The sequence below is a fragment of the Elaeis guineensis genome, chromosome 4, assembly GCF_000442705.2.
Source record: "Elaeis guineensis isolate ETL-2024a chromosome 4, EG11, whole genome shotgun sequence".
Taxonomy (NCBI): Eukaryota; Viridiplantae; Streptophyta; class Magnoliopsida; order Arecales; family Arecaceae; genus Elaeis; species Elaeis guineensis.
In genome coordinates, this window is record NC_025996.2 from 43,641,063 (window position 1) to 43,665,669 (window position 24,607).

The following is a 24,607-nucleotide window of genomic DNA, read 5'->3' on the forward strand; positions in this document are numbered from 1 at the left end:
TCTCGAAATCTCTGCGTGGCCACCTCCTCGAAGGTCCAACGGCCAACCTTCTCATCTTGAGAAGTCTCAAATCGATAGTACCCCTACAAATAGAAGCAACTGTGTATTAATAAATAAAATACAAACCTACCATAAATTTAAAAATTAAACATGATTGACTTACCAGGAACATCTCCCAGATTGCATCACGAGCCTCCGATGGCCAACTGGAGAATTCGTTCACTGACCCTGACATCAATCGTCAGATGATCCCGATAACCACATGAGGCACCCTAGGCTCTATACATGTGCTGTAAAATTGATTTTGAACAATAAATATTAGTCTCTAAAATGACTAAATTTTAAATATATTCAGTGAAGATATAGTACTTATGAGTGGCTCTGAATGTAGACGAGCTCTCTATCTTTCGATTGAGTTAGAGGTACCACAAGCCGGGCAGGTCCTCTATCACACCGCTAATTCTAAGAGCCGAATGCTGCTCCGTGTGAGTGTGGGATCACTAGTGATCTCACATCATCTGAATTTGAGAGTATCAAGACATCATAAAGATTGTTATATTAGATAATAAAAGATAAAATAACATAAAAAAAATATCTAAAGTATTAGGGTTTACCGCATGGTATGTCTGACGTAGAACCATACGAGCTGGCTGTATGAAAGCTCTCTCTTCGGCTGTGATGGCTCCGACCTCTGAAAAATATGATCTATAATTTTTAAAAATAAAAATAAATAGATTCATAGATTAATTATATAATTATGGATGCCAATAACCTAATGGTCTGTAATTAAATTAATTGAAACTGAGAAACTATTGTAATTGATACGTCTCAAATCTAAACTGGCATGAAGGGATATATTTTAATATACTACTCCAATTTTTGAATGAATTATTTTTATATATTTTATTTGATGATACGGAGCTATAGATACCTCCAACCTATCAATCGAATAGTTAGATTGAATTTTGACCCCCTTGTACCCATCTCTTCCGCCTCAAGTCTAAACCAGCATGGAAGAGTATATTTTGATATACTCCTCTAATTCTCAAACGGATGGTTTCTATACATCCCATTCGATGATACGAATGTATTTACACCTCCATCCTGTCTATCGAATAGGAAGATCGATTTTTGACCTCTAGATCCCCTTCCTCCGACTCAAACCTAACTGTGTGAAGTTTTTAAATATAAAAATTTAAAGCTGAATGAGCGACAACGAGCTTAGTTGCTTGACTTACTAGCTGTGATGGCTATGATAATGAACTCACTGAATGAGTGACAAGTAACTGAAATGTTGACCTTTACATGCAAACGCCCTCAAGATAGGGAATGCAATATCCTAGAGGTTTGAATCTTTTTTATTTTTTGACTTGATTCTACCTTTCAAGTGTACATCTCGAGTCTAAATATTACAAATTTTCTCATGATAAGTATGCAAAAGAGTTTAGAATCATGATTAAAAATCAGCTTACTGCGGTTGATGCCCGGATCCTGCCATCTCCAAAGGTATGTTACACTTGTATTCATTATGTTTACCTAAAAGAGTTTACCTACACTAATTTGAAATCACATCTTTCAAATATTTTAGCTAAAGTATCATGACTCTAGGAGGCCCGAGCATGGCCCGAACCCATTAATTTTTTTTTAAAATAAAATAAAAACTTAAAAATAGTACTTAAAGCAGAGACCAACAAAGTAAACAAGGGAAAGAGGAAAAGAAGGCTCAGATCTGCCATTGGAAAATAAGGCATTGCAAGTTTCTTTGCACCTTTAATTATGAGGTGGCTGCAAGAGGTTGTCTGTGATATAACAAACCATCCAAGCTTGTCCTGCAACTACAACAACAAGAATAGAAATGCATCACCTCCATCGATCTCTCTCTAGACTCTTTAGGTGCATCTTGCACAGGCAGTCATCATAGCCCTCCAAGCCCCCCATCCCTACCCAAAACCAGTCCAAAAATTATTTTTGAGCTTTGGGGCGGGCTTAGATCAGATGATTTTAAAAAAAATCAGGCCCGAACTATGTCCTGGCCCAAGCCCGATCCCGGCTCAAACCCATTTGAGCGGGCCCAAACCATGAGGTGGCTGCAAAGTAAGAAGACCGCAAATTAGGAGTAGAAATTTTTTTAAAAAATAAAATAAAAACTTAAAAATAGTACTTAAATCAGAGACCAACAAAGTAAACAAGGAAAAGAGAAAAAGAATAAGGCTCAGATCTATCATTGAAAAATAAGGCATTACAAGTTCTTTTGCACCTTTAACCATGAGATGGCTGCAAGCAGTTGTCTGCGATGTAACAGACCATCCAAGCTTACCCTACAACTATAAAACAACAACAGAAATACATCACCTCCATCGATCTCTCCTTAGACTCTTTAGGCGCATCTCGCAAAGGCCGCCTCCCCGAGCCCCCCACCCCTACCTAAGCCCAGTCTAAAAATTTTCTTCAAGCTTCGGGATGGGTTTTGATCTGATGATTTTAGAAAAAATCAGATCCGAACCATGTCCTCTCCCAGGCTCGCTGGAGAACTTCCCAAAGTGGTTCCACCTTTCGAGAATAATATTAATTTAAATAATATTATTAATTTAATAATATTAATAATAATCTTATTAAAATTAATAATAATATTATTAATATTATTAATTTAAATTAATTAAATATTATTAATTTAAAACTAATTTAACTAAATTTAATTAAATATTATTAATTTAATTTAAATATTAAATCTAATTTAACTAAATCTTATAAATATTAATTTAAAAATATTAAAAATTTAAAATAATGGTATTTGATGATCACTATGTAGCCGTCACCACTGTCGTTGCTAATACTCACCAAACCCATAAAGATGGCACTGCGGCGGAGGCCGTGCTGCGCGGCAAGAGATGGTGCTATGCGGCAGGAGAAGAAGGAGAAGGGGGGAGGAAAGAGGAAGGTGGGGGGAAGAAGGGGGGAGGTGGGTTGGGGGCTCGAGGAGCCGTCGGGCTCGGAGAGGCGGCTGGGGGGAGATGGGCCGGGGGCTCGAGGAGGTTGGAGGCTTGGGGGGTCGGGGGCTCGGGGAGGCCTGGGGGCTCGAAGAGATGGGCCAAAGGCTTGATGAACATTTGAATTAAGCCACTAGAGATACATAATTCTATTTAATTACTTTTTATTTATTAAAAATTTGATGCCCTTTAGTCTATTTTGTAGATGATTGGGAGTTTGGATTCATACGATTTAAATTGGACTCAAATCGGATCAAATTTGAGTGAACCAAACAGTCAGCTCCTATTCAAATGTGAACACGACTTACTTATCAATGGTCAAGAAGCAACTTCTCCAATCAAGAGTCAAGATTAGAAGATCACTCTTCATAAAGATCCATTGTGAATGTGACTTGTTGATCAATGAAAGAGAAGTAATATGAAGATCTAAGGGTCCTTATTTATACTCCCATCTTTCTTTTTCATGAAACCCTATTGTTCCATGCCTCCTTATTGTCACCCCCCCTATTCACGAGGAAAATCCCATGCCACCACAACATCTCATGGTGAAACTTCTTAGGCACGCCCCCCAATATCCCATGCTCCCTTCCCCTTTCTTTCTTACATAAACCCACACCCCCTCTATTCCTTTTATTACATGCCACAACAAAGCCCTAACGCCCTACCTCCCACTCTATAAATAGTATCCTAAGGCTTCCATCTTTTGATCATCAGCCCTCTTATGGGGATCATTCTCTCTTTCTCTTCTCCATTAAGCCAACGCTTAGGTTTCTCTTCAAACTGCCGCCCCCTCTCTCTCCCTCTTTCTCTCTTCTTCATAAGTCTAGGGGAGGTCCTAATTCTAGCACACCTTCCATCAAATCTAGGAGAGGTCTTAATCCTAGTGCAACTATTTTTTCTTTTCCATATTTCTATATTTTTATCTCTCTTTCTTTTTTGAAGTTTTTAGACCAAGCCTTCCAGCCATCCTGCTATTATCTGTATGGAGGAAGACGAAGGACTCAAAGAAACACATCTACCATCAAGCACAGCGAGAAGATCAACTTGATTTAGTGATCTTGTATCGCACTTTTATTTTTTTTTCTTTATGTATGCTTCTTTATTTGATTAATAAAAAATAATTTTATTATAATTTTTTTTTTAATTTCTTACAATCTATTTTTTTTTATATTTTCAAAATAATCAATTAAAATCTCTGCAGATACGATCCTGACTCATCCTATCTACATAATAAGTGAGTAGGATTAATTTTGGTGTGCTACGACATGCATCAAATTTTAGTACCATTGTTGGAGATCTTGATGTGATTGTTTTGAAAACAAAATCAAAAAAATTAAAAAAAATTATTTACTGCTTTATTTTTTTAGTTGATTATTTTCTTCTTTTGCACTCTTACTTTTCATACTTTATTTTACTGATTGATAATTTATCTTTTATTATTAATTATTTATTTTAATTATCTAATTATCTTCTATTTATTCTTTTAAAATTTCTATCTTATATTGCTTTTCATATATGGTAAATTTAGTGCTTTCTATTTAGATTACATTATTTGCATGCATAGAATAATTTTCTGCTTTCTATAGTCTAGTGATTTACTGTATTCTATAGTTTAAAATAATTTACTACTTTATATAATTAATAATTTCTTATTTTTTTAAGTAAATTAGACTCCTTATCTTTTATTTAGATTATATTATTGCCGTTTATTCTTAACTTTGAGATTACTTTATTTGCATAGTTAAGTAGTTATCTTATTTTGTATAAATAATTTACTACTTTATATTCTTAAAGATTTACTGCTTTTTGTAGTTTAGAATAATTTACTATCCTGAAAGTAGATTTGATTTCTTGTTTGATTTGTAGGTTACCTAGTTATCTTTTAATCTTAGTATAATTTGCTTCCCACCTAGTTAGATTCTCTATATCTTCTCAAATCTAATTAACTTAATTAAAACCTATCTTTTATTCTTCTTACTTTAGATAACATAACATAAAAAGAAAATAAAGACACAACATAATACTAAACTAAAATATAGAAACTAATTAAATCTTAAAAGCTTTTTACTTGTATTGGACATCCTTTCTTTTTGCATTGTATATTTCTATAAAATATCTTAAGGGCATAACGCATGAATAACAAAAGGTGAAGATTTCATCATCCTTTCTTGGTCCACAAACCATCATCCTGCATTTGCATTAATCCAGACCTTTTAATTAAAATTAATTAGACGTCAGCCCCTAAGGAACTCGAGCTCAATAGGATAAGTGACTCCGAAAGTTTAATCGGATCAGGCCTGATTGATCAGTTGGTATCTAAGAAAGTGATTCAGAGATTACATCCCAAAGGAAGGTGATTCTTTAATTGATTCCATTCACTGATCCGACCAACTTGGTTGGTGTCTAAGGAAAGCAATGAGGGGACCTCCACCAACTTTACACTTATCTGGCCAATTGATTGGTTAGGTTCGCACTTGGAGTGCTTGACAGTGCACTTGGAACAATTAAGAGCTGTCTAGATCTAAGATAACCCTAAGATAGAGTTGACTTGATTGCATTACCTGTTTGAAAAAATAATAAAAATAATTAAAAACCATCTTTTCATTTATCTTCTCTAAGTCTAGGACTTTCTTAGGGTTCTCATCTTTAGAACTTCTTTCTTTCTTCCTCTTCTCTTCTTCTTCTCTCTCTCTCTTAAAAAAAAAAAAAAAAAAACTAGAAGGGGATTGTTCTAATGTAGACCCCTTGATTGCATATTAAAACAATCAAAATAATCCAATAAATTAGATCTGTGCTAGGTACATGGATTTCTATAGTAGAGATGATCAGCTATCCCATAAATTAAATCACTTACTAGCTATCAAACACTCTCTTTACATCTTTTCTTCCTGCACAATAAGTTGAATGCCTAGCCATGTATCAATTTTCTAAATTTATGTATAAGCAAATTCATCAAGATCAAACCTAAATAGCCTATGAATCAGAAAATAATCCATATTTTAACGACTACAATCTAGGCTGGGGGGTTCAACTAAATTTTTTATAGAAACCACAACTAGTGGTTACTTCGGTACTATAAAGATCTACATTCATAGATGTGTCTGATTATGATATGTCCTATTCATAATATCAACATTCTCTATACCTATAGCTCATCATTAGAAGAGAAGGTTCTGTAAGCATTAGATAGGATAGAAGTCAACACTCAAACCCTTCACTCCCACACGCATCAAATTATGGTCAAGCCAGTCCCCAGAGATACAATTATCAAGAATCATAGTATAAGAATCCACCCTATAGCCAACATTAGCATACCTCACAGTCTGTACCCCAGTTACAGCCCTTCTTTCGAGAAAGACATCTGACAAATCCTCCACTCTCATACGTAATTCATCGCTAAACTAGAGATTCAACTCGATCAACTAGTAATCGCATTCAATAGGAAAGAGGAAGGATAGTTGCCTAATCAGTCTGAGAGCGATCCTGAGGGATAATATCTGGCTAGAAGTTTTAATATCCTTATAACTTTTTTTGAACTATCGATTAAGACTCTCGAGAATAATATAATCATAGAACAACCTTGCATAACCAAAAAAATCAATACAGATAATTCGACTAAGATAGAAACATATGGAGATGAATCAAAATAGTGGGACGAACTAATTCCATTATCACCCTACTTACCTATGGTCCCATTTTCTAGTGCTCTAGAATCATCCATTTCTTTTAATGGAAAGGGAGGACAAATTGATGAAATGATGGAATTAATTGAGACTTGTGAAGGATCACAAATGAATAACATAATAGAGGAAGCTACACCCATAATTCTCCCCCAGAATTTGGTAGATCCCTATTTGACTCATTTCAGGGTGGATGATTTTGATGTAGATGGGCATATCACAAAAATAAATGATCCAGTAGAAATATCCTACTTCGAAACCATCCCATTTTGGATAGAAAACTATGAGCCATCACTTAGCTCCCTTGTTAGAATCACCATTTGCTTTAGAGCTGAAGCCACTTCCTGACCCATCCAATGACAACCTTCCAGTGATCCCTAACCAGAAAGCCCAACTTGTAGGTATTCTAAAAGTGCATAAAGAAGCTATCAGTTAAGATATCTCTAAATTAATGGATAACGATATGGAGATTTTTATGACTGACATCTCTGTAGTTGACATTACTTTCAAGGACTGTCTTCAAAATCTTTCTATGATGCTAAAATGATGTATGAAGATATATTTAATATTAATCTAAAAAAATGCTATACTATAGATTGAAAAAAGATTTTATCAAAATATATCATATCCTAGACAAGGATTTGAGTAGATCAGGTTATAATTGAAGAAACTCTTAAACTACCATCCATAATCTCGGTTCAACAAACACAATCCCATCCTGATCATCAAAAAAATTATGAGAATATTGTTAGCCCCTGGTATTGCATGCTTGCCCAATACATTCTATTAGTTCAGACTAATCGTTGTAGAGCATTCTATGAATATTTCTCTGGCATGATGACAAGACCTCCTGACTGGCCTTGTTCTTTTAAAATCTTGAGGGACGTACTCAAGTTGGTAATAGATGAGACTTCTTCATAGCATCTGGCTGAGGATGTTAAACTTAGCACTTGTTGGGAGGCAACCCAACTTATGCAATATTTTTTTAGTTTTTTTTAATTTTGTAAGAATCTCTAAAAAAATAATTAGTCAAGTTGAATCTTTACAGTGGAGTAGATGAGTGATGCTACTAGCCAAGTTAGAGAGAGAGCCATATTCGTGCCAGCTGGAGTCAAGAACACACCACACCCAACAATGAAGGATCTCTCAACAATGAATACACATATCGAACTCAGGTGGTATCTTTTCTATTATGTTTTATTATGATTCTCTTCTTCTATTGGGGACAATGAAAATTAGTTGGGAGGGAGAATAATTAATCTAATTAAGTCCTCAAGTATAGTCAGAAATAATTAGCTTTGTGTATCTGAATTCTGTCTCGATTTAAAGTTAATTAGGTACCCTAATTAATGAAGAATTAATAGCTTAGATAATTTTAGAGATATTGAAGGATAAATTATTAAGGAAGCTCAATGAATGGTAGGGTTTAGACCAGATAAAATTTTAGAGTGATTCCAGAACTCTCTTCTTACCGATCTCAATAAAGAATATGCTTCATAGGAGTTTGGGTGGAAAGATTGAGATATGCAAAAATTTCTCTTAGAATATAAAAAGATAATAAAAAAAAGATTTAGCATTGTCTCACTGAGTAACCGGGCTCCTTCACTTAAGTAAGCATTGTGGTTCGCTTCAAAAGATAGGAATGCTAAAAGACTGTTATAGAGTCTGTCTCATCTCGTAGCTTTTCTTGGATTCGAGTCAGTAAGTTTGAGGGGTATTCTATATATTTAATACCCTAAAATCAACTGGTTTGGAAGTCATTGACTAAAAGCTTGCTGCAAGGGTCAACTAGAAGGCTTAAGAGGCTAAGACATTATGTTAGACTCTTTTTGAAAAAAAAAAAGAGAAAAAAATATAAATAATAATAGATAATAAAGAAAACTAACTTGCAAAAAGATAACAAATCCAGCTCATATTCAGTTAAAGGACTTAAAGAGTAGAGTGAAAAGTTGGTGAAAGAAGATCTCCAAAAAATTTTATGACTAACATTCAACCACTAATAGGGTCAAATTAGTAATCCAATAAAGTACCTCTTTAACAGTATGGCTGGATATCCACAACCATTAGGAATACCTAAAATAACTTTTAATTCAAGGATAATTTGGTACATATTGCTAATATTTTACTTGAGGATGAGCAAAAGCTAAGCTGAGGGGTGTGATGAACACTTGAATTAAGTTACTAGAGGCACATAATTCTATTTAATTATATTTTATTTATTAAAAATTTGATAATTTTTAGTCTATTTTATAGTTGATTGGGAGTTTGGATTGATACGATTCAAATTGGACTCAAATAAGATCAAATTTGAGTGAACCAGGCAACCAGATCTTATTCCAGTGTGAACGCGACTTACTCATCAAAGATCAAGAAGCAACCTCTCCAATCAAAAATTTAGATTAGAAGATAAATGGAACCACATATGAACATGACTTAAATATCAAGGGCTCAGATTAAAAAATCACTCTTTATGAAGATCTAGTGTGAACACAACTTCTTGATCAATGGAGGAGAAGCAATATAAAGATCTAAGGGTCCTTATTCATGCTCCCACCTCTCTTTTCATGAATCCTATTATTCCATACCTCCTCATTGTCGCCCCCTATTCATGAGGAAAATCCAACGCTACCACAACATCTCATGGTAAAACTTCTTAGGCACGCCCTATATCCCATGCTCCCTTCCTCTTTCTTTCTTACACAAACCCGTGCCCCCTCTCTTCCTTTTATTGCATGCCACAACAAAGCCCTAACGCCCTACCTCCCACTCTATAAATAGTGTCCTAAGGCCTCCATTTTTGATCATCAGTCCTCTTGTAGGGATCATCATCTCCTTCTCTTCTCCATCAAGCCAACGTCTAAGTTTTTCTTTAAGCTATCGCCCCCTCTCTCTTCCTCTTTTTCTCTTCTCCATAAGTGTAGGAGAGGTCCTAACCTTAGCACGCCTTCCATCAAATCTAGGAAAGATCCTAATCCTAGTACCGTTACTCTTTCTTTTTCATATTTTTGTACTTCCATCTTTCTTCTTTAGAGTTCCCAAACTAAGCCTTCCAGGGATCCTGCCGCGGTCTGTATGGAAGAAAATGAAAGATTCAATAAGACACATCTACCATCGGATGCAGCGAGAAGATCAACTTGGTTTAGTTATCTTTTATCATATTTTTATTTTTTTTCTTTATGTATGCTTCTTTATTTGATTAACAAAAATAATTTTATTATAATTTTATTATTTTTTTAGTTTCTTATAATCTATTATTTTTTTCTTAGTATTTTTTAAACAATCAACTAAAATCACTATGGATATGATTCCGACTCATCTTATCTACAGTAAGTGAGTAGGATTAATTTTGGTGTGCTATGACATGCATCAGGACTCAGAAAGGCAAGACAGGGGCTCGAGGCTTGGAGAGGCGGTCGATGGCTTGGGAAAGCCGAATTCGACAGTGAGGGAAAGAGAGGGACCAGAGGCAATCGGGGGGAGGCAGGCTAGGGGCTCGGGGAGGCCTGGGGGCTCGAAGAGGTAGCAGGGGGGAGGCAGGTCGGGGGCTCGGGGCATGGGGAGGCGGCCGGTGGCTTGGAGAAGTCAAATCTGATGGTGGGGGAAAAAGAGAGATCGATGGAAGCTAGGGGGAGGCAGGTCGAGAGCTCAGGGAGACAGTCGGGGCCTCGGGGAGGCGGGAGGTGAGAGGCGACCGGGGGCTCGCAATCAGGGGCTCGGAGAGGTAGGAGGTGGTTGGGGGTGTTGGGTGGATGTCTGGCCAGGACACCACCTCCCAAAATCTTTTCAGTACCACGCGATGCAGCAGGAAGAAAGAAGAAACAAAACAAAAGGAAAACAATCAAAATACGTGGATCAACCACAAAAGGGCTCGCCTCCACGGGGCATGCAAACTTCACTATGAAAAAAAAAAATTTACAAGAGGAGACCTCACCCTCAACCCTTGTACACCCAATTCTCTCTCACCTAAAGTTCCCCTCACAAAAGCTCTCTCTCTCTTGAAGACCCCCCTGAACCCCTGAAGTGCCTAGCGACCGCTGTCCAGGAGCCTCTTGCTCCTTCTCTCTCAGCGCTTCCACCTCTCTCTTCTCTTGGGTTCCGTACGGGCTTCGTACGGCGCAAAAAACTAATCACCTCCCCCCCTATTTCACGTACAGGCCCTTTTAAAGGGTTAAAAACTTGATTAGAGAAGGATTAGGAGTCCTAAACAAAGCCAGATAATTTCTGGACTGTCGGATCAAGATCGAGAGCCACCCATGCCCTCAGATCGTGCTCCGATCCATGGCATAGTACCGTGGACCGTGAGAAATGCGTAGAAAATGCCCACACGGTCCACAGGCCCAGCCATGGACCCCCCGATCCACGATGGATCGGAGAACAGGGCCAGCAGGCCGCCTGGGCCGGCCTGCTCCTGCGCGCGGGCCTGCGCGCGCCTGGGCCGCGTGCCCGGCTGGGCCGCGCGCCAGGCTGGGCCGCGCGCCCGCCTAGGCCGCCCGCCCGCGTGGGTCGCGCATCTCGCGCAGGCCTGGGTCGCGCGTCCCGTGCACCGCCGCCTGCAGCCGCGTCGCTGCCGCCCGCCGTCGGTCGCCGGCGGTCCTCCGCCGCCTCGAATCTCATGCCGACTTCAAAAGCTCGTATCTCCTCCATCCGAGCTCTGTTTCGGGTGATCTTGGTCTCGTTGGACTCCATCTTTCATCGTGAACCTCGCTGTGGGCTCAATATAGATTGAATCTCGAGGTATCAAATCCTAACAATCTCCACCTCGACTCGATATTCGGTCTCCTCCAAACTGTGAGAGCTTCTGGATCTCCTCGCCCCCATGCCCTGGGGCAAACGCCTGCTGATCATGGATGGGCAAACATGGGAGTCGAGCCAGGCTGCTCGATTCCATCTCCGTCATATGCTGTGCTCCTCCTGACCTGAGACCTGCTCGGGACATCATCCTGCGGCAATAGGAATCTCACCTTACGACGTCGCCTCTCATCCTCCCGAGTCTCCTGTCTCGTGCCCGATCCACCTCCTGAAGCTCCACCTCGCTTTGGGCTCCACCTGTCTCCCGAAGCTCCACCTCGCACTGGGCTCCCTGCCAGGTAATAATATCCTCTGCTCCCCTTCTTCCCCTCCAGCACAATCCTATTACCGCATAGCACCCTCAGGATTCCTCCACCAGCTACCATCCTGTAGCCTCTCGAATCCAGTCTGCTAAGTGAGATAAGATTCTGCCTGAAATCGGGTATGTGTCGGACCTCCCCCAATCTCCTCACTGCACCATCATGTGTCCTCTAGCTGACCGTTCCAATACCTCTGATCGCACAGCTCGATCCATCCGGCAGATATACAGTGCCCTCACTGTTCTCCAGAAAGTCAAACTGCTCCTCTCTGCAACATACATGATAGGGGCATGCAGAATCTAATATCCACTGCTGCGAAGAAGTAGATACCTCGTCAGATATCTCCAAGACATCTCCATCTCAATCGCTGCCGACCGTCGCTACAGCAGCCACCGTCCGATTTTTAAGTTGAGGGCAATCTCTGGCTAGATGCCCCAACTCCTCACACCGGTAACACCTGGTTTTGCTCAAGTCCCTCCTGGACTTGGACCGCCTTCGTTGCGATCTCCTGTCGCTCCATCTACCGCCTCCTGCTCCTCCAGAAGCCACCAAAGCTGAGCTACCGCCACCTGAGCTCGAAGCTGGGTTCTCCCTCCTGAGAACCTCGTTCTGGAGTATCGCCGCGGTGACCTCGTCCATCTTGATAGTGCTCTTCCCCACTAGAAGAGCAGTCACCAAAGACTCGTACGAAGGGTGAAGCGACGCCAGCAAAACCAACACCTTGGTCTTCTCCTCAATGTTCTCGCCAACACTGAGAAGGTCGATGAGGATCTTCTGGAAGTGGCTCAGATGCTCCTGCACGCTCTGTCCCTCAGTCATCCGCAGTTGGTAGAACTGCCTCCAGAGGAAAAGTGTGTTGGTCAGAGACTTCGCCATGTACAACTCCTCGAGCTTCGACCACAGCACCGTCGGGGAAGTCTCGCTCAGCACATGGATCACCACCTCATCCGCCAGGTACATACGGATGGTACTCACCACCTGCATCTGTAGCCGTTTCCAATCCCGCACCTCCATGGTGGTCGGCTTCTCATCGCACAAGAGAGCATCGATCAACCCCTGTTGGATGAGCACGTCCTTCACCCTTGCCTGCCACAAGGAGAAATTGCTCTTACCATCGAACTTGTTGATCTCCATCTTGATTATTCATGTCTTCTTCATATTCAGTCTTGCTCACCACCACTGCAATCTGCGTTCTTGTACCGCCTTGCTCAGATACCACTTATTGGGTGGATGTCTGGCCAGGACACCACCTCCCAAGATCTTTTCAGTACCACGCGATGTAGCAGGAAGAAAGAAGAAACAAAACAAAAGAAAAATAATCAAAATATGTGGATCAGCCACAAAAGGGCTCGCCTCCACGAGACATGCAAGCTTCACTATGAAAAAAAAATTTACAAGAGGAGACCTCACCCTCAACCCTCGTACACCCAATTCTCTCTCACCTGAAGTTTCCCTCAAAAAGCTCTCTCTCTCTTGAAGACCCCCCTGAACCCCTGAAGTGCCTGGCGACCGCTGTCCAAGAGCCTCCTGCTCCTTCTCTCTCAGCGCTTCCGCCTCTCTCTTCTCTTGGGTTCCGTACGGGCTTCATACGGTGCAAAAAATTGATCACCTCCCCCCCTGTTTCACGTACAGGCCCTTTTGAAGGGTTAAAAACTTGATTAGAGAAGGATTAGGAGTCCTAAACAAAGTCAGATAATCCCTGGACCGTCGGATCAAGACCGGGAGCCACCCACGCCCTCAGATCGTGCTCTGATCCACGGAATAGTGCCGTGGACCGTGAGAAACACGTGGAAAATGCCCACGCGGTCCACAGGCCCAGCCGTGGACCCCCCGGTCCACGGTGGACTGGAGAACAGGGCCAGCAGGCTGCCTGGGCTGGCCCGCTCCCGCGCGCGGGCCTGCGCGCACCTGGGCTGCGCGCCCGGCTGGGCCACGCGCCCGACTGGGCCGCCCGTCCACGTGGGTCGCGCATCCCGCGCAGGCCTGGGTCACGCATCCCGCGCGCCGCCGCCTGCGGCCGTGCTGCTGCCGCCCGCCACCGGTCACCGGCGGTCCTCCGCCGCCTTGAATCTCGTGCCGACTTCAAAAGCTCGTATCTCATCCATTCGAGCTCCGTTTCGGGTGATCTTGATCTCGTTGGACTCCATTTTTTATCGTGAACCTCGCTGTGGGCTTAATGTGGGCTGAATCTTGAGGCATCAAATCCTAACAGGGGGCTCGGAGAGGTAGCTAAGGGCTCAGGGAAGCGAAATCCGATGGTCGGGGGCTCGGAGATGTGAGATTTGATAGTGGGGAAAAGAGGGGGACTGGAGGTGGGGTAAAGAGACAGGCGGTGGGGGGATCGGAGGAGGGGGAAAGATGGAGGGAAGCGGGAAAGTTAAAAGTCAGAAATTGGATGGAGGGTGAAATAGGGATAGTATAAGCGATGGTAGTATTACCATCGCTAATAAATTTTTTTGTTGCTACTAAGGTCACAGTCAAATTTTTTAAAAAAAATATTAGTTATTAGTGATGGCATACACTTCGTCGCTAAAGCCATCGCTAATAGTTTATTAGTGATGGCTTTTGCATCGTCAATAACCAATTAAGCCATCGCTAATAATTTATCAACTTTTAGTGATGAAAAAATTTTTGGTCGTAATATTTTGTTTGTGAATAGCTCTATTAGCGATGGCTTTTTTACCATCACTAATAGCCATCACTAATATATGAATTTTTTGTAGTGAATAAAAAATATCCAAAAAGAAGAAAAATGCTTCAAATTGGATGGTTTTGGATGGTGAAGGAGCTAGAAGTAGAAACATGCTCAAAAAGAAAGGAAAAGACTTCAAATTGAGCAACAAAGGAGCCAGAGGCAAAAAAAGACTAAAAAGAAGACAAAGGTCTTAAACTGAGTAATGAAGGAGCTAAAGGTAGAAAGACATCCAAAAAGAAAAAAAAAATTAAACTGAGTGATGAAGGATCTAGAGGCATAAAAATACTCAAATAGAAGGTAAAAGGTTTTGAACTAGATGATGAAGGAGCCAAAGACAGAAAACGCCCAAAGAGAAGGAAAAGATGGTGAAGAACAAAAAATTTATAGAATAATAGGGATTGATAGATCAATGATGTCGGCCACAATAAAGGTAGAGGAGATAATAGTGGCATATTAGATAATTAGTGGCTCTGATATCAAATTAAAATATTTATGGAAGAAGAGAAAAACAAAAGAGAAAGAGAGAGAAATAAGGGGCTTTATTATCTCTATTTTAGCTTCATTGAATATATCTCAGAGATTATTGATATTAGTGTACACACTCCATAAAAAGAAAATAATAACAACTGACACAAAATCATGCTAACAAAGTAAAATGATACAAAATCATAGTAACAAAAAAAAATATTATGGGATCATGCTAACAAAAAAATTATTATAGTTTGATATGTAAATCCTAAATATAAGGATTCGATCTTTTCTTTCACATGGATCTAAAAGTAGTCAAAAAAAGAGAAATAGAGTTTCCCTATTTGAGTTGGAGGACGAGTCCGACTCCAACTCCTTCTCAAACTCGTCAGAGTTTAAGAAATCCTAGCCTCCATCATCTATAAAACCCAAGTACCCCTCTTGAGGCATTAAAGGTTCGCCATCACAGAAGAAGAAGAAGAAGGAGAAGAAGGCCCTACCAATATTGCCGTCATCCTTCCTCGCCTTGTTATCCTGCATAGGGCCTCGTCAGAGCTATGCTACCAAGCCGTTAGCCTCCTTTGGCCTCACCATCCACCAAGTCATCATCACCGATCGAGATCTCCATGGGAAATCGTCGAATTTCAAAATAGCAAAAAGGATCCCTTGATTTTGGGATCTGCCCTACCTTCCTTTGATTTACTTTGATGGCCAACTGGGCCTTCGGCCAAGAATTCTGGATGCTCTTCTAGACTCATGTGAAGGGGCCTCGATCACTGGCAAGCAATTAGAGTTTTTCACTATAAGAACATTGATTATTAGTGATGGCTAAGTACTATCACTAATAATCAAAAAATCATCGCTAATAGTAGTAGCGACGGAATACCATCACCAATAAACCATCAGAAAAAAGTTGGACACTGAAAATCATTATTAGTGACGACAGGAACCACCATTGCTAATATGCATATTGGTGATGGTAATTAGTGATGGCAAGTCCATCACTTATAATATTATTCTGATTATTTTTTAATTTAAATTAAAAAATATATTAGCGATAGAATGTCGTCGCTAGTGGATTGTCTGCCGTCACTACTAATAAGGGACACATGTCGATTGTTTGTGGTTTCAATATTTAGCAATTGCTATACTTCATTGCTAATAAGTTTTAGCCATCGTGAATAGTTGTTGGAGATGTGTCACTTGCCTGTGCTTTGATATTCTAGCGATGGTATGAGCAACGGATTAGCCATCGCTAATAATAGATTTTTTTAAATCTAGCAATTATATTTATTAAAATCTATTATAATTAAATTAACAATCAACATATATTTACAGATACTATAGCAACTAATAATTAACTATCACCATCATAAATAAAAAATTAATATTATATAAAAAATATGAATTATCTAAGTGTACAAGATAACATTGTTCAAATATTAAAATTAAATATATTACATCAAAACTAGAAAAAATCAACAAAGATCCTCCTCTTACTCCCATATGATCACAGCGGCAGCAGGTGGATGAAAGTCGGATATCCTAGCATCCTCTAATAAAAAAAATAAAATATTATTAATAACTTTAGAACTAAATTAATTAAAACTGTAAAACTAAAATAATTGGTGTCTCCCCCACCTCAAGCTTAAATCTTTACAGAGGAATATAATTTGATATATTTCTTCGAATCTCGAATGAATTATTTTTATATATTTTATTCGATAATATGAAGCTATAGACACCTCCGATCCATCCATCGAATGGTTATATTAAATTTTGATCCCCTGGATATTCTCTCCCTTCCGCTTGAAGCCTAAACCGTTACGAAGGGATATATTTCAATATACTCCTTCAATTCTCAAATAGATTATTTCTACATATTTTATTCAATGATACGGAGCTATAGACACTCTTGATCTATCTATCGGATGGTTAGATTGAATTTTGATCCCCTGAGTACCCCCTCTTTTTTGCGTGAAGCCTAAACTGTTACAGAGAGGTATATTTCGATATACTCCTCTAATTTTTGAATTAATTTTTTTTACATATTTTATTCAATGATACAGAGTTATAGATACTATGGATCCATTTATCAGATGGTTAGAATAAATTTTTACCTCTTGGATATCTCTCCCTCTCGTCTCAAACCTAAACTATTATGGAGAGATATATTTCAATATGCTACTCTGATTTTCGAATGGATTATTCCAACGTGTCCCATTCAATGATATGGATGTATCTATACCTCTAGCCCATTCATCAAATGCATAGATTGACTTTTGACCCCTAGATCTCCTTCCTCCTACTGAAACCTAACTATGTGAAGCTTTTAAATATAAAAATTTAAAACAAGTGAAGAAATTTATTAATACTACTTGACTTATTTGCTGTCTAAATATGTCTCTACTTGTCGAATTTTAGTATGAGTTAATATCTGACAAACCTCATATCCAAATTAATGAGTGGGATAGACAAATATTGAGATCTCCTGCTCTAATTCCTTACTATCACCATCATCATTTCGGCCCACTTGAATCAATTTTGTCTGCACACTAAGGTAAAAATAGTGTTGGTTGAAATTAAAAAATTTTTCAATTATGTAAGCCTCCATAATAAAATCTTCAACTCTGACCTTATTTTTTATTTTCTTCTTGAGACCATGCATGTATTTTTCAAATGGATACATCCACCTATACTGCACTGGTCCCCTCACCCCACCCTAGCTTCATATGCGAGATGAATCACAAGGTGCTCCATGTGTTAGGAAATGCCATCATATGACGATCCAGTATGCATGTAGAGATTTCAAAAATTTTTAAATATGCAGTGGAATAAAATTTTAAAATTATTTCAATATCGTTCTAGGATAACCATGCAATATAACGGATCAACGTTATGCCAGGGCAAGCTTATATTAGAACAATATTAAAACAAATCTCTAATTAGATCTAATCTAATCAAGTATGTACAGAAATTATATCTCAATATAAAGTCAGGCATCATCATATGTACAAAATCAAGATTCAAGCAAAAATAAAAATCTAATTTTTACCTTTGTGCGGGTAGATCTTCACCGTGATCCGATGATCCATGGATATCTTCATGATCTGTTGAAGCTGTGATTTGATGATCTATAGATGTCTTCAAAGTTTTTTCAAAGCTGCACAAGTTTTTAAACTCTACAGTATTTACATGAAGCTAATCTGATCAAAAGATCCTGATCTCACCAGGATGCTAGTTTTCTTGCAGAGATCGCTTCTTGGATTATCGAATCTTTTATTTTTTTTTATTCTCTTCTTAAGAAAATTAAAGAGATCTATTGGAGGATGAAGAAATTAGATCTAATATAATTTTTTTTCTTTCTCTTCTCAAGAGAAAGAAGAAGATCTAGAGAAAAGAATGAGAGATCAAATCTCTTTTCTTTTTTTTTTTCCATCCAACTCTTGGATTGATTATAGAGGAGGAGATAAAAACATGTCCAGTTTTTGGACATTTATGGAAGAGAAGGGAGAGAAAAAGCTATGTCCAACTCTTGGATAAAAAAGAGAGAGAGGAAGGAACAAGATATCCTAACAACCAACTTTGGGTTGTAAGAAAGATGGGAGGATGCGCCCAACAAACTCACCATGCCCTCTTCTCCTTTTTGCTCTAATCACCATCACGCATGCCCCTCTCCTTTTCTCACTAATTCTCCACATTCCAATCTCTAGAGGTGCCCTCTTATCCCCTTTTAAATAGGAGTTAGTTAGGGTTTTAAGGTTGTTAACAGTCCATCAAGAGAAAGACTCTTCCATCGTGCCACCCCCCTCTCTTATTGCGCCATCTTTCTCATGCCAACTTAATTCCACATGCAAAACTCTTTTGGCATGTAATATATGGGGCGTGTGGTCTCTTGGGGTGTGGATAAGAGAAGAGAATCCCAATCTAATGGGACTCTAAAATTCTATCTTAATTCCAATCCGATTCGAATCTAATTCGAATCCAAATTGAGTCAAATCCAATTAGGAATTAAGTCTACATCCTATTTAAACTAGAAAACCCAATAAATTAAATCCAATCTGATTTAATCTGATTTAATTCAATCCATATTTGATCAAATCAAATAACTAGTAATAATTATAATTAAGTCCTCCTATAATTTAGTAACTCTTAACAAGTCCATCATATAACTTTTACATATTAGTTCAATCGTTAATCAAATTGATAATTGGATCTTTTTATGATTCAAAATTACTATTCAATATTTTGATCAGTCGGGACCTCTTTTGTATATAATCCCATAGGTTTTATACTATCTGGTAGTGAGATATATTTTGATCTCTATCAAAATATTATTAAAATTTTTTTCAATGGATTGAAATAATTCTAACTCACTAACTAAAAATTATTGACCATCAAAATAATTCTCATTGGTCTCACAATCCATCAGTAATGTCTAGCAGCATGTAGTAGCAAACCAACAGAATGAAAATAATGAACCTCTAAGTGTAGTTACTGTATGATTCAGCTCTTTTATCATGAGTTCTGATTAGACGGAGGTAATAAAAACTCATCCAACCCCATCATCTATCATATACAAGAATGGCTCGACTCGAGTTCATTTATGAATTTTTATAGAAACTCTTTTTCAGTATTCATACTTGCTTCGATCGAAGACTTTCTGAACTCAGTCTCGTGAATCGCATAGGACTTATTTTTTTTACTAAGATCGATAGATCCCATTTATATACACACTTTATTTCTACAATGAACCTACTATAGCCAAAATACATCTCAAGACTCTGTATGGCTAGGAGATCGAGTTATAGTATAGTCAAACTACAGTAATCTCATTATGAAGAACAGAGGTATTGCAGGTTAAAGAAGCATTCACACTACCACAGTATCGAAAAAGTCACTGATAAGTAAGTAGACATCCAAGTGACTTCTCATATTGATCACGCTCGATATCTTTATTCTCTAATAAATACCTGCACACTCGCTCCAGTATCCCCACACTGTAGACTTGAGATTCGTCTACTCTAAGAAAGTGATCCATGCATCAATCTAATCGGATCAATCATCATCCCTGTGATGATCTGTCGATCGAAAGTAATTTAAAAATAAACCATCAATGACATATATCTCAAATTCTTAACTCTTGAGAATATGTATCATCATCTTGTTAATTCATTGGATGATTCATAGACACATACACTACATGAATGGTAACTAATTATCCTAAATAATTAGGTCAAATATAAAATTATGTCCTAGAAAGAATTAATGTGTCAGTCCGATTAGCTTTTAGGACATACATCTAACAATCTTCCACTTGCACTAAAGCCAATCTGTCATAGACTTAAGCCCTATCTTCTTAAGATGTGCTGTGATCCTCTTCTGGTAAGATGGTTTAGTCTGTAGATTTGCCATATTTTCGTAGTGTCTGATTCTCGAAGTCTTACTTCTGAAAACAGTCAAGAACAATCGCTCTCATGTGCTAGAAATTTTGGTGAGACCTAAGCTCCTTAGCTAAAGCAATGGTGCTTATGTTGTCACAGTACAATATTGTACCATCTAATAACATTATATCCAGTTCTGCAATAAATCTTTTTAAATCAGAAGGCTTCCCTAGTCTCCTCATAAGCAACAACATATACGACCTCTATAAATCTACAATGATCGGTTGTTTGAAACTCTTCCAATTTATCGAATCTACATTATATAAGAAAATACCATTCCTAATGTAGACTCTCTACCATCAATATCAGACATAAAGTTTGATTCATTATATCCTTTTACCCTCAACTTTAATTTTCATCAAAGACCATGAATATATCATTAGTGCTTCTCAAGTACTTAGAAATATTTTCATAGCTATCCAATAATCTCATTATGGATTTAACCAATGTTTGCTCATGACACTCATAGCAAAGATGTATCAGATCATGTACATTGTATGGCATATATAAGGCTCCCATTAGCTAAAGCATAATTAAGGATCTAGCTCGCATACTGTAACTCCACAAATGTGTCCCATACATCTTCTTGGAGAGATTAATCCCATGCCCATGGATAGAAATCCTTTTAGGATTTTTTGTGCTGAACCCCTTCAGTACTTCTTCTATATATATCTTCTGTGAAATTAACATCCTAATAGATCTATCTCATAGACCTATATCTATCTCATAGACTTATATAGGATATTTTTCAAAGGTCTCTTATAAAGAATTGCTTTAGATAATCATGTTATAACCAAAGTCAGTATGGGAATAATATTCCCAATCTGGAGGATGAAATCCATATACAATATGAGGAATATAATAATACCCCCACTGACCCTTTTATAAAAATATATTTTTTCCTCATTCTTGATGAGATCAAACCATTTGATTGCATCATCTTTATTTCGAGATGCTTGCTTTAAAGGTCTCTACTTTTACATCTCTTTCTTTTGTAGATCCATTTGAATTCAATAGGTACTATACCTATTGGTGGATCTATCAAGGATCAAATTTGATTAGAATATATCAAGTCAACTTTTGACTTCATTACATTCAACCACTTCTCGAAATCGACTCGTAGTAGTTTTGAGATCATCTCTATATTCTCTATTTTCCATGAGGAATATTTTCTATACATTCTCTATTAGAATACCCAAGGATCTTTCAATAGGATGAGATACTCGATCTACGTGGTAGAAGAGATAATATATGTACTAGCTCAATATGAATAGATTCTGACTCGTTGCTCTTCAGAGACTTTCTCTTTGAGCTCAATTTTTCTCCCACTATTTCTATCTTGAAAAACTATTTCTCTAAAAATATAACATATTAGGTCACAATCACATTATGATCCTTTGAAAGTAAAAGTACTATCTCTAAACTCTTTAGGATACCTTAAAAATGAGCTCTCATAGATCTAACTTCTAACTTGTCCATCTGTTGTCGCTTGACATGGGCCAGACATCCTCATCATGCCACATATTATATGACGTGATAGGAATAAACTTAGAGAGAACTATTCAGCAATAAAGCTTATCCCTAAAGGTATAAGAAAAGATCAGTGATGTTCATCATGGATTGGATCATATCAAATAGGATCCCTTTCTTCCTTTCCGACACCCTAGAATTGAGGTGCATCAGAAAGAGTCCATTGTGAAACTATACTATTTTTCTTTAGATGGGTTAAAAACTTTCACTAAGGTATATATCTTTTCGATTTTATCGAAGAACCTCAAGGATTTTTTAGTTTACTTTTTACCTCATATCTGTATTTTTTAAACTTTTCAAAAGCTTTTGATTTGTATCTCACACATATATCTATATCGTGAAAAGTCATCGATAAAATTAACGAAGTAAAGATAACCACTCCTGACTTGCATATCAAATGGGCTACACATATCAGTGTATACTAGGTCAAGTATCTCAGTGGTCCTCATCCTATGTCTCACAAAGGATAGTTTAGCCATTTATCCTTGAAGGCAAAATTTACAAATCAAAAATAACTTAAGAGTCGATGAGCCTAAAAGCTCATGCCATTCCAATTTGTTCATTCTGTCCTTTCCAATATGACCAAATCTGAGGTTCTATATATCCTTCGGGTTCATCTCATTTTTGAATCTCTCAAATCCTATGGTACTCACTATCTGTTCAAATACCGATATCGAGCAGACCCAACATACCTTTTAAAGGTATGTCTCCTTTCTTTTCTTTAGGCTTTCTAGGTATAAAGATAGCTCCTTCTTTGACTTGCTCTCGAACTTATGTTTCTTCACAGACTTCTTCTTCTTTCAAGCAAACCTTCTCTTTGAAGTAGAAGCCCACTCCATAGCGAGAATCTTATCCCTTGAACTCTTCAAGGTCCCTTCGGTAGTCACCAATATGTTCAACATTTTAACTAAGTGCAATTGATCTAATTCATGTGGCAGTTTGTAGTTTAGTATAAACTGCCCATATGTATTGATAAGAGATTGCAGGATTAAATTCATTTACAATTTTTTGGGCATGGTCGAGCTTCTCAAGCTCATCCAAGTCCTTAATCATCATCAAATAATGATCATAAATGATTGCTCTTTGGTCAATTGTCGGACAGTTTAGTAACATAGGGATATCTTGATCATGTTATAAGCTTAACCCTTTGGAATCTGAAGCTATTTTAGATTTTCGAGCCAATCTTTATAACTTATTTGGTTAGTCAATTGGTTTCTAATATGTGAGCTAAAGAATTTGAAGCTAAAATTTTATTCTATCAAAGAATAAAGATTCTAGTTAGATATTCGTACTTGATTTTAATTATTTATTCTAGGATCTTTTAAAATAAATATACTTTCCACTATTTTTTCAAATCTCTTACACTTCTCATATAGAAAAATAAAAATCCTTTACGATTAGAATTTTAAGTAGATACTGCGGTCCCACTAATTGGCACACCACTTCATCTAATAGTTATTGATAATATGTCAATCAATGAGTAGACAACTATTATCCAATGCTTCTCAAGCAAATTGTAGTGGTCACCAATTTCTAATTTCTAAAGCCTCACTTAATAATTATTGGCCTCATTTTTTAGTTAAGTCGATCCACCATTTACCATCGGATATAAAGCCATCATTGGATCCCTCACCTAACAGTTAATAGATCCAACCCCATCTCTATCCCACAACATCTCATGCTAATAGAGTGGTTACATCTTTCTTGATGTAATTGAACCACTATATTCAGTCGAGAACAATCAACACTCAAAAGGATCCGTACTTCTACAATAGCGGAAGGTCGTTCGACTTAATATTTATGAGAAGATTTAATTTAAATCTTCTTAAGTTTTAATTATTTATTTACATCGCATGTAAATTCATAATTATATTGGATCTACCAGTGAGATCTCATCTTGACTCATCAACACCAGACTCATGGTGTAACACAATCATGGTGAACTTAACACTAAGCATCGCAAATCAGAATTTGATCAACCAAATTGGTCAGATAAGTGATGATCGATAGGTTGCTCCCCACTACTGATGCAACGGTCCTAATTAAGTAACCACATTTCAAAGTACTTGCCTTAGACACCAATAGGTCAACCTATTTCAAATTGAGCTTGGCTTTTGGTTCCTCACCACATATTAAGATTGCAACCATCTAAAGTGTATTCATGATACAATCCTACTCTAAGAATTTATACTAATTCATGGAGATCATTACATATATCCATGAAAAACACATGCATGACTATCACATAGTCCTTATGTTCATGCTGATTTCTTATGATATTTTATGTATCAATCTCTTTTCATCCTAGAACAACTATACCACATAACAATCTCGTTATGCCAGGACAACCTTATATCAGGATGATTTTAGATTGATTTATAAAATCTTATCTTATGTTCAATCAAATTACTCTAACGTGAAAATATCTATATCATCATAGATCACATCAAGATGAATCTCTATTTATGAACATCATCTCATGGATGAACATACAATAAAGATAAAATTCAGATCTAACAAAATTTACATCATATGAAAATTAGATACTGAATTTTGGATGTATGAACATAAAAAATTAGATTTTTAGATCTTAAAATAATTTTAGAACTTGAAATCAATACATGAACAAAAAATAATCTGAATTTCATATCTGAAAATAGATTTTTAGATTATGAAATCCATCACATAAATTTCA